The 8918-nt window shown below is 34.1% G+C and overlaps 1 long non-coding RNA gene across 1 annotated transcript; it reads left to right on the forward strand.

Moving 5' to 3' along the window:
* Nucleotides 1-363: 363 nt before the first annotated feature.
* On the forward strand, nucleotides 364-8322 carry LOC145687794 (uncharacterized). Its single transcript, XR_014131768.1, has 4 exons — nucleotides 364-1195; nucleotides 3918-4094; nucleotides 5248-5344; nucleotides 8229-8322. It is a non-coding gene; the product is annotated as an uncharacterized LOC145687794 (long non-coding RNA).
* The last annotated feature ends 596 nt before the right edge of the window (nucleotides 8323-8918 follow it).

Here is an 8918-nt window from a genome sequence, read left to right on the forward strand (position 1 = left end):
AATTGCCCCCCTTAGTCTTTCACGTGACCAATTATAGTTTAGTCTTCCTAGGGTTAATGTTAAGATACACGGATGACTAATGATAGTGAATGATTATGAAGGAATTAGTGGCATGAGAACGGGAAAACCCTCACGAATATGATATTGTCCATCATAAACTCATGAGGCCGGAGATTGAACCAAAGATCCGTCGCACCAAAAGGCTACGTTCTACCTCTGAGCAATCAACCCTTTCCTTCCGCAGTGCTGATGAATGACGTCATACTCTAATGACCTGGTCATAATTCTCCAACGTAGTAGTCTTCTACACACGTCTTCCTAATTGTTCCCCACTTTTCCCCCCAAGATTTCTGATTAAATGAACAGCGAAATCATATAAAAATATAATCTTTGAGTTTTGTCCCACGGTTATGCGGGGCAGCCTAAAGGAGACGGTGATGATGAGAATGAATTAAATGATGGAGTGAAGAAAGTGGAGGGGAACGATAGAACTCTGAGAAAACCCACGCACACGGTGTTTGTCCACCACAAACGTACACTCATGTCCAAAATTATTGTCGCATGTCTATAAATATGTTGTTTTACGAATAAAATTTGATAACGAATTCGCCCTGTATTTCTTATAATGTTGGTATGTGCATAATCGGCAAAGACATGTATGTGGCAAATTTCATGTCAAAAGAGCAGTAAATAAGAATAATAAAACTTTCTTGTCCATTTGTTTTACTCATTCTAATTTACGTGCTTATAATTCTTTCCCTATAAAATTTTCTACAAATATACATTTCTCGATTATACATATAGTATCGGTATTAAAAGTATCCTGTAAAATCATTATCAAATTATATTTTTACAAGAAGATAGTTGACAATCATTTTGGACATGAATGTACATTTTATTGTTTCAATGATTTGTGAAATAGTATATTTTCTAGTTATATTAACACATTCAAAACAATATTTGCTAAAATTTATTGCAGATAACAGAATGGTATTTGGCCAAATGCAATCTACTTAGTGAAAGAGTATCTTCCGTCGAGAAGAAAGTCGACACACTTCTAAGTAATGATGTGAGTGTGAAAGCAGAGTCCATAAACGAAGAATCCGAACTTCTTGGCCTTCTGCCTCTGCGAACGTTGGATGATTTTCAAACTTTTGAGAGAAAGCTTGAAGATCCTAACTTCGGAAAGAAATATGTAAGTGTCCTATCAAAATTGCACAAGTTATGAAGCAGGTTTCAAATCTTTGTTATATCTTTTAATTTACGTCTTTTTGGAACATCTCTTTTTTGACTAAATGTTAGCATCAACTCCATTTTGGCCAATTTAGCCATTATCATGTGCATTACCTATGGACTATAATTTTGGCAGTAGCGGCTCGTAGTCTGTACAAGCACCGGTTGCAATGTTGCAATATCAAAGGTATGTAGGTACGCGCAAGTGTTCCCCTCCCCCCAAAAATATTCAGGAAATATGAAGAGGAAAGTCTTTTAAGCTCTATTTATATATTATTGATTAAATTGTTTCTCTAATATTGATTTAATATATAAGCTATTTCCTTTTTTTCAAACAACCACTATCAATGTACGTTTATACACTATTTATATACAAAACCTCTACACTCATGTTATTGAACACGAGATAAATCGAATATATAGTATGTGCTGTAAGCCATGAATGATGGCGTTAATCCGAAAAGAAGATAAAAAAAAGCAAGAAAATTGCATGCACGCAGCTAAACAAAATTATTTAATTATATAATCTATGCATTATTTTAGAATGGAAGGTCTTTCTTCGATCTTTTGGGCTTCAAATTTTCTATGACTTTAGTGAAATCTGAAATGCTGTTCGCCAAGTTTCTCTGAATAGAAAGCATCGCTACTGCAAATATTTTCCGCTTTATTTTCTTTAGGGTCCAGAAACACCTCTCTCCTCCGACAATATGCATTTTGTTAGCATTTCTTTGTATAAATAAACGGTACAAAAAGTCCATTTTCAGAAACCACGTATTTTTGTCTGTAAAGAAGCATGAAATCTAAGATGTTTTCCTTCGAAAATGAAAAAAAAAATAGTTTAACATTCCAGCAAATTAGGCTAAAGAAGGCAGATGAGTATTGGAAGTGAATGATTTGATATTAATATATGCTCTCCGCCGGAAATCGAACACAGAATCATGTGCACGAAAGACACAGAGCTAGGAATTATACCAGTAGTAAGACATTTTCGAGACTCGATCGATCCCCCCCCAGAATAGTTTTTTTTTTTTAATAAATCTTATCCCAAGAATTTTCACTTTTGTATTATAAATGTTAAATAAAATCTATTGACTTCGAACGACCGCCCCCCAAACTTTCAGCTTGGATTCGTCCCTGCTACCACCAGACTTATATTTGTTCTTCGCGAGTTTGTTTTGTGAATAACTTCTTTTTTCCAAGCGTCTGTATCTCCCTCACCCTATGAATTGAGTCAAGCGCTGCTAAGCGGAGGAATTTGTAACTATTACAGAAGCTGACCAATTGCGGAAGAAAGGCAACCGCAAGAAAGCTATACGGGAAGATAGGAGCGATGCAAGAATAAATCCACTTCCCCATGTTAACAGATAGGAGCTTGCTGCCATATGCTCGATATTATTGCTTCCAGTGGCAACGTTCGCTGCCACCGGAAATGTAAATCTCTCTCTTTCTTTCCGTTTTTTAATTTACTTTTTTCAGAAATGCATCAATACTGTTTTTGTGCTCAAGAGCAGAGGTTTATTTTTTACTGATACACTACATTAATACTTAAAAATAGTTTTAGTATTAAAAAAAATATCCGGTTGCACAACCATGCAACATATAGTACCAGCCGCCGCTGAATTTTGGTCAACTTGCCATTCATACTTGCTAATATAGTCATTTAGGCGGCAATTAAATCTTTTGCAGTCAATTTTTTTTAGAACATATGAAAAACCTAAAAAAAAGTAGTTTATCTTGGTATTTTTCTAATTCTTCTGTTTAGAACAGCACTTACATTGTCACAGTAGATTAGATATCTTTTATCAGTCTCACCTATCCTTCATTGTAAATTGGGATTCCTGAATCTGGTTTCTTCATAGTCAGTTGTTTGATTAGTTTCTAGTGTATTTTTAGTTAGGGTTGGGTTTTTCTTGTTAAGATGCGTGCATGTGTATGTATGTATTTTTGTGATAGATCAATAGTGTTATCAAGACATACCCAGCATTTGAAGTTGAAAATAATTAAAGAGATTTTATTACTTCTAGTCAATGAAGGAACAAATTATATTGTGAAACTGTTTGATTTGAGGATATCAAAAGATAAATAATATTAGAACATCTTTGTAAACTAGTAGACAAAAAGTACCAAATTTTTACTTTCTTTGTTCCTAAATTCTCTTACCTATAATTTAAGGTAAGTTGAACCATTTTTAGCTAGTTTCTGTGCGTCATTTAGCTGTTTTCTGACACTACTTGTTGGCAGCACTGATTAACCCACTGTTTCTTGTTACTTTTAGAAGTGTATGTAATTTCCATATACATACACGCACACACACACACATATATATATATATATATATATATATATATATATATATATAGTATTTTTTCTAATTCAAACGGACAATGGTCCTTTTAAATAACCGCAATTCCGATATAAAGCTGAAAGTTACCAAATAAATCGCAGGCAAACAGTTTTTGTTAGTCACGTAGCCCATTTGATACGGCCTTCCATGAAACTCAGAACTCCACGCCCTTTTTTTCACACTTCACATTGCGGTATTTAAAAATTAATCTAGTGTCATTCATGCTTCGTTATTTTTTTTTACACTGGTAGAAAAACATAACAATACGTACCCTTATATATATATTGTCTTTCTTTTCGATTTCAGCATGCATTAGATCTAAATAATTTCCTTTTTTCAGGTAAAAGTATTACTGTCAATTGGTGGTAAGGATTTAAAAGGTTTTGCTCACAATGCAATAAGAAGAACTTTGTGCGACAAGCTCGCAATGGAATTCTCCTACTCTGGCAGGAAACCAAGGATCATGAAGCAAAAAAGCACACCTTTGGGTCCACCCAAATGTACAAAAAGATCCACAGTAAGTTGATTTGAAAAGTTGTACTGAAATATTTAACTTCATTTATTTATTTATGCTAGTAACCATACAAAATTCCAGTTTGCTAATTACTAAGTCTCACTTCTCTCGTACTGGACGTGTGTTCTCATATTAGTATGCCCCAAAGTATATGTAAATGTGTTCACCCTTACTGGGTGAATATAAAATCTGTGTAGAATATATAGGAAATTCAATAACTAATCCAATACTCTATGTTGTAAACAAAGCTTTACTGGCAAAGTACACATTTAAACAAATCTTTGCTTGAAAAAGCATTCAAAAACAATTTGTAAGGTGTACGGAAAACCTAAAACCAAATAAAATTCCAAGGTAGGAATGATTCCAGGGCTAAATAAAGTCAATAGTGTCAACGAATTTAAATTGAAGTACAGTGTAGGAATCACTATGTGAAGTATAATTTTGCAACAGACTTTTCGTGTATACCTGTAAATTTGATACTCTCTACCACACGAATGCAACTTTGAAAGAATATAACTTTGTTGGGTTGGCAACACTGTTGGTCTGGTAGTATTACATAGTATGCCAAACTGTGTCCCCTGTCGATATTTTAAAGGTGCGAAATTTCAGAGCTCTTTGTCTAACACTAGAACGCAGATAAAACACTAGAAGAATATAGCTTTCGAAGTTACCATAATTCCAGTATAAGAAGAGAAAAGTTGCAGGCTTTCAAGACGGCGAATAGTCAAACTTTCGTCTTTCTGTCGTCTTCGTCTTTCAATTTTTCGAGACAACGAAGTTAGCCAAAACCTATTTTTTTTGTAGTGTTATTTAAGGTGACTTGAAACGTTGACTCAAAACCATATCACCACTAAGGGCACCGGAAGAAAGTCTTGTTACACTTGTATAGAAAAATGTAACTTTTCCATTATATAATATACCAAAAGTGTGGTGAAAGATAACTTTCTATAGTACCCTTACATAAAAATCACAAAATAGGGGCCTAGCTTAGGTGACTTGAAAAATAATATAGGAATTAGTTTCAGCTCTAGGAATCCACGTTTACAAACCATACCATAATTCCGTAAAGGTATTTAAGAGGGAAATTTATTTCAAATGACTTTTTTTAAGAATAAAAATCGCTAGTATTTGCTTGAAATTCTATCTTTCTTTTCAGCTGCTGTTCGTAAGATGTACACCGACGCAACAGAAGAAACGGTGAAGAAAGTATTGGGTCTTTGGCTGCAGCAGGCGAAGCCTAGACTACTGGGTAGGTAAGTATAGTTTTACCTATTTTCCTTACAATCACGAGAGAGATCGGAAAGTTCTTACCATCACTAAATAAGCTAGGGATCTGCAACTTAGTGAAATGAGACAAAATGTTTACCTTGTATGTACTTATTATTTTATTATCCCTTATAATTTAGCAACTTGCCTGTTACTTTCCTCAGAGGGTGGAAATTTTAACTAAAATCGAGATTCATTACTGTTTACATTTTTATTTCCTTGTCTTCTGGAAGAAAGTACCTCTGTTAGTTTAATTTTATTTTTTGATTACTCCTATCTGCTGATGATTTTTTTTAAGACTAACGTTTATTCCTTGATTAATTTTGGTGTTGATTACTTCTTTTCTATACTGAAGGAAATTTCATTTTTTGAAAACTGCGATGTCACAGTAATAGAGAGATAGGCACTTTCTGTTATGTTTGCCTTCTAAAAACATTTCCTACCTGCTGCATGAAAAACAGAAAGCAACTAACCTCTTTTTGTCTTGACTAATTTTAGTGTTGTTTTACATCTTTTCTATCTACTGAACGAACTCATCTCTTGAGAGAAAAACTACAATACCACCCTCTTTCTTGATTGATTAGAGTTAATTACTTCTTTTCTATACTAAATGAAACCATCTTACAGTCTGGAAAACTCTGCAATGCCATTGTAATAGAGAAATATGCAATTGCAGAATCTTTCAGACGATAAGATTATTTCGTTTAGTATAGAAACAAGCAATAAAGCACTATAATTAATTAAGATACAAATTGGTATTGTAGTTTTTTTCCTTCTCAAAAGATAAGGTTTCATTCAGGAGATAGAAAAGAAGTAAAATAACATTAAAACTAATCAAGAAACAGTTTTTTTCCTAGAAGATAAAGACTTCAGCAGTTAGAAAATTTTGTTAAAAGACAAAATAATAGTAAATGCACATTTCTCTCTTACAAAGACATTCCCGAGTTTCCCGGAAGATAAGACTTCATTCAGTATGAAAAAGAAGTAGTCAACACCAAAATTGAACAAGAAACAAAGGTTAATGTTTCATCCACAAGATAAAGACTTCATTCAGCAGTGGCAGTAATAAAAAATAAATTTAAAAAAAGTAAGAGTAGTTTTTTTCCCCAAAGACAAAAAGATTTCAATAGGATGGAGCACGCCAAAGTATGCGTATGCGTAAACACTCAACAACAAATTACCAGGAAAATAAATAGGGAGACATAGGTCTTAAAATGCATTCAGAATTTGACTGGATTGAAGTAAATGAAGTGATTTGCCTGCTTTGTGCCATGTACACTGAGATATGTTTCTGCTTTCAAAGATGGGATGTAAAGAACTAGGTCGATAAGTCGCAGGAGTATTTATTACTTCTCTATAATGAATTGTGAAACGACGCTAATGATTCCGACACGACGTTCCATGAATATGGGTCAAATAAACTTAGTGTTACAGTTACGGTAATGAGTCATCCCTTCTTCATTTGATATGTATAATGAAGGCAATATGCATGTCTTCCTATCAGTGATTCTTGTGTTTTGAAAGAATGAAACGTTGCAAAGATGTATTCCTCCGCTGTAAGGCTCAGGATTGAAATCCGTTTGTTTTACTGTCACAAATAAATCCAGAGAATTGTTGCTCAACACCTCCTTTTGTATTAGTCACCAGTAACTTTTTTATATTTTTAAAGAGAAATATTTAATTGAACCTCTAAGGTATGTTCCAAACTCGTTGGTACGAAGTTGTCCGTGTACACGGTACCTATTTTTAGTAAATTCTTACGCTTTTCCTGTAAATTGCGAACTACATTTTCCCATGCGTTCTGTCGTACATTACGCAGGATAACGCCTTGTAGGTCATCATCTATCATTTGTGTTGCTCCGTGAAGAATACAAGGTATATAGGTTCACACACTTATGGCCTAACTTTCCTGTGAATCGTGAGATCAGATTGCATTTCATACAAGGCATGGAGAGAAAATTAAAGAAATAAGTAAATATTTGTTCTTCCATCCCTCAGTGATTTCTTACATCAGTGATCACTTCGTTTGTTTTTCGTAACGCCGTGCTTATACAACAGTACCGAGTGAGTCAATATGACATTTTCTGGATTTATCTCAAATTGATGCTCTCACAGAACAATGCACGTTTTCAGCTAGGAAAAAACTTTTACTGAAAATTTACTGGCACTAGAACATTGAAATAGGTAAAGTGAATAAATACCATGCAGTGGTACCAGTGATGAAACGGGTCACATACTTCGTGACTCGTGATCACGAAGCAGTCAGATCCCTGACCCTGTATGACCCAGACATATCCATGCGATCCCGAGACGACTAAATATCAGACTATGGGAGAGTATGTTGTAATTGTAACAAACGCGATTCTTTCCTTTCAAGTGTTTCTTATGAGTGATCGTCAAAATTTAATCGAATAAGGCTGTAAAACGTAAAATGTAGAATATAAGGGATTCCGCTGAACCGAAATAGTGTTTGCGTAATGTTTGTGTATAGTAGTGTTTAAAATTACTTTATTAATTTTCAGTATGGGAAGATGAATTATATTGTATTTGACAGTCAAGACACTTTGAATAAGAAGTGTCACACTGCAAATCTAACATCTGAATAGGTGAGCTCGATTAGGGAATATTAATTCACTATAAAAATTCTACCTTAATGCTATATAGATCATATTTGGAGTGCTTCCAAGCCATGAATCACCAGATCTGAGAAACGAGTGCCATACTCTGTTGCCTGTGTTGGCACTTACTTCAAAGAATAATAATGTATTTTAATGAAAGCGTATTTATAAGGTAAACAATATAAATGTTTTCTTTTAACTGTGAAATCAATTATATGTTTTTTAGTACGTATTTATGATCGTTATTTTGCAGAGAACGAAGAAATTCAAAACCTGTAGTGGAAGGTGACACCGTTGAAGTTGAGGAACCCAATTAAGGAAATAAGTTAGAAATAATACAAAAAAAATGTAAATAAGTTCAATAAATAACATTGTAATACAAGCTGATTGTTTTCATGAAACCTTATATCAGTTATTGCGTAGAATGTAGGGATAATTTATTTCAATTATGTAGCAGCAGGATAATAACAGTTATGATCGGGGAGAGAGAGGAGTAGATAAATAAGTAAAAAAAGAAAAATGCACTGGAAAGTTTTGAAATGAAGATTTCATATTTTGAACATCCAAAATTATTGAACTCTGTAAGGTTAGGGATAATGCTTAACCACTAGGTTGTCCACTAACTGCACAGATTTACTGTAAATAGTTTGTGTACTTCTGACAGTGTCAGTGTCACCATATCTCGCCAGTAAATTATTGAGGATGAATTTTCTTCCAAAATTTTGAAGTGTGGGAATGGCCATCCTCAGTATTTCGCACCCTGTGTAGCAGTGGTTCTAGGATTTAATTTATATTTCTTTCCTGAAATCTGATAATTTAAAAGTTTGCTTAGCCCTTGACGTTTGTCTAGTGGTGTACGTCTTTGCTGCGCCTAGGGTCGTGGTTGATTCTCAGTGGAAGACCTTACAAACGCTGAACGCATTACTGCGGATTCTACAGGTCA

This window comes from Thermobia domestica, chromosome 6 (genome assembly GCF_964235325.1).
Source record: "Thermobia domestica chromosome 6, izTheDome1.hap1.1, whole genome shotgun sequence".
NCBI classification, from domain to species: Eukaryota; Metazoa; Arthropoda; class Insecta; order Zygentoma; family Lepismatidae; genus Thermobia; species Thermobia domestica.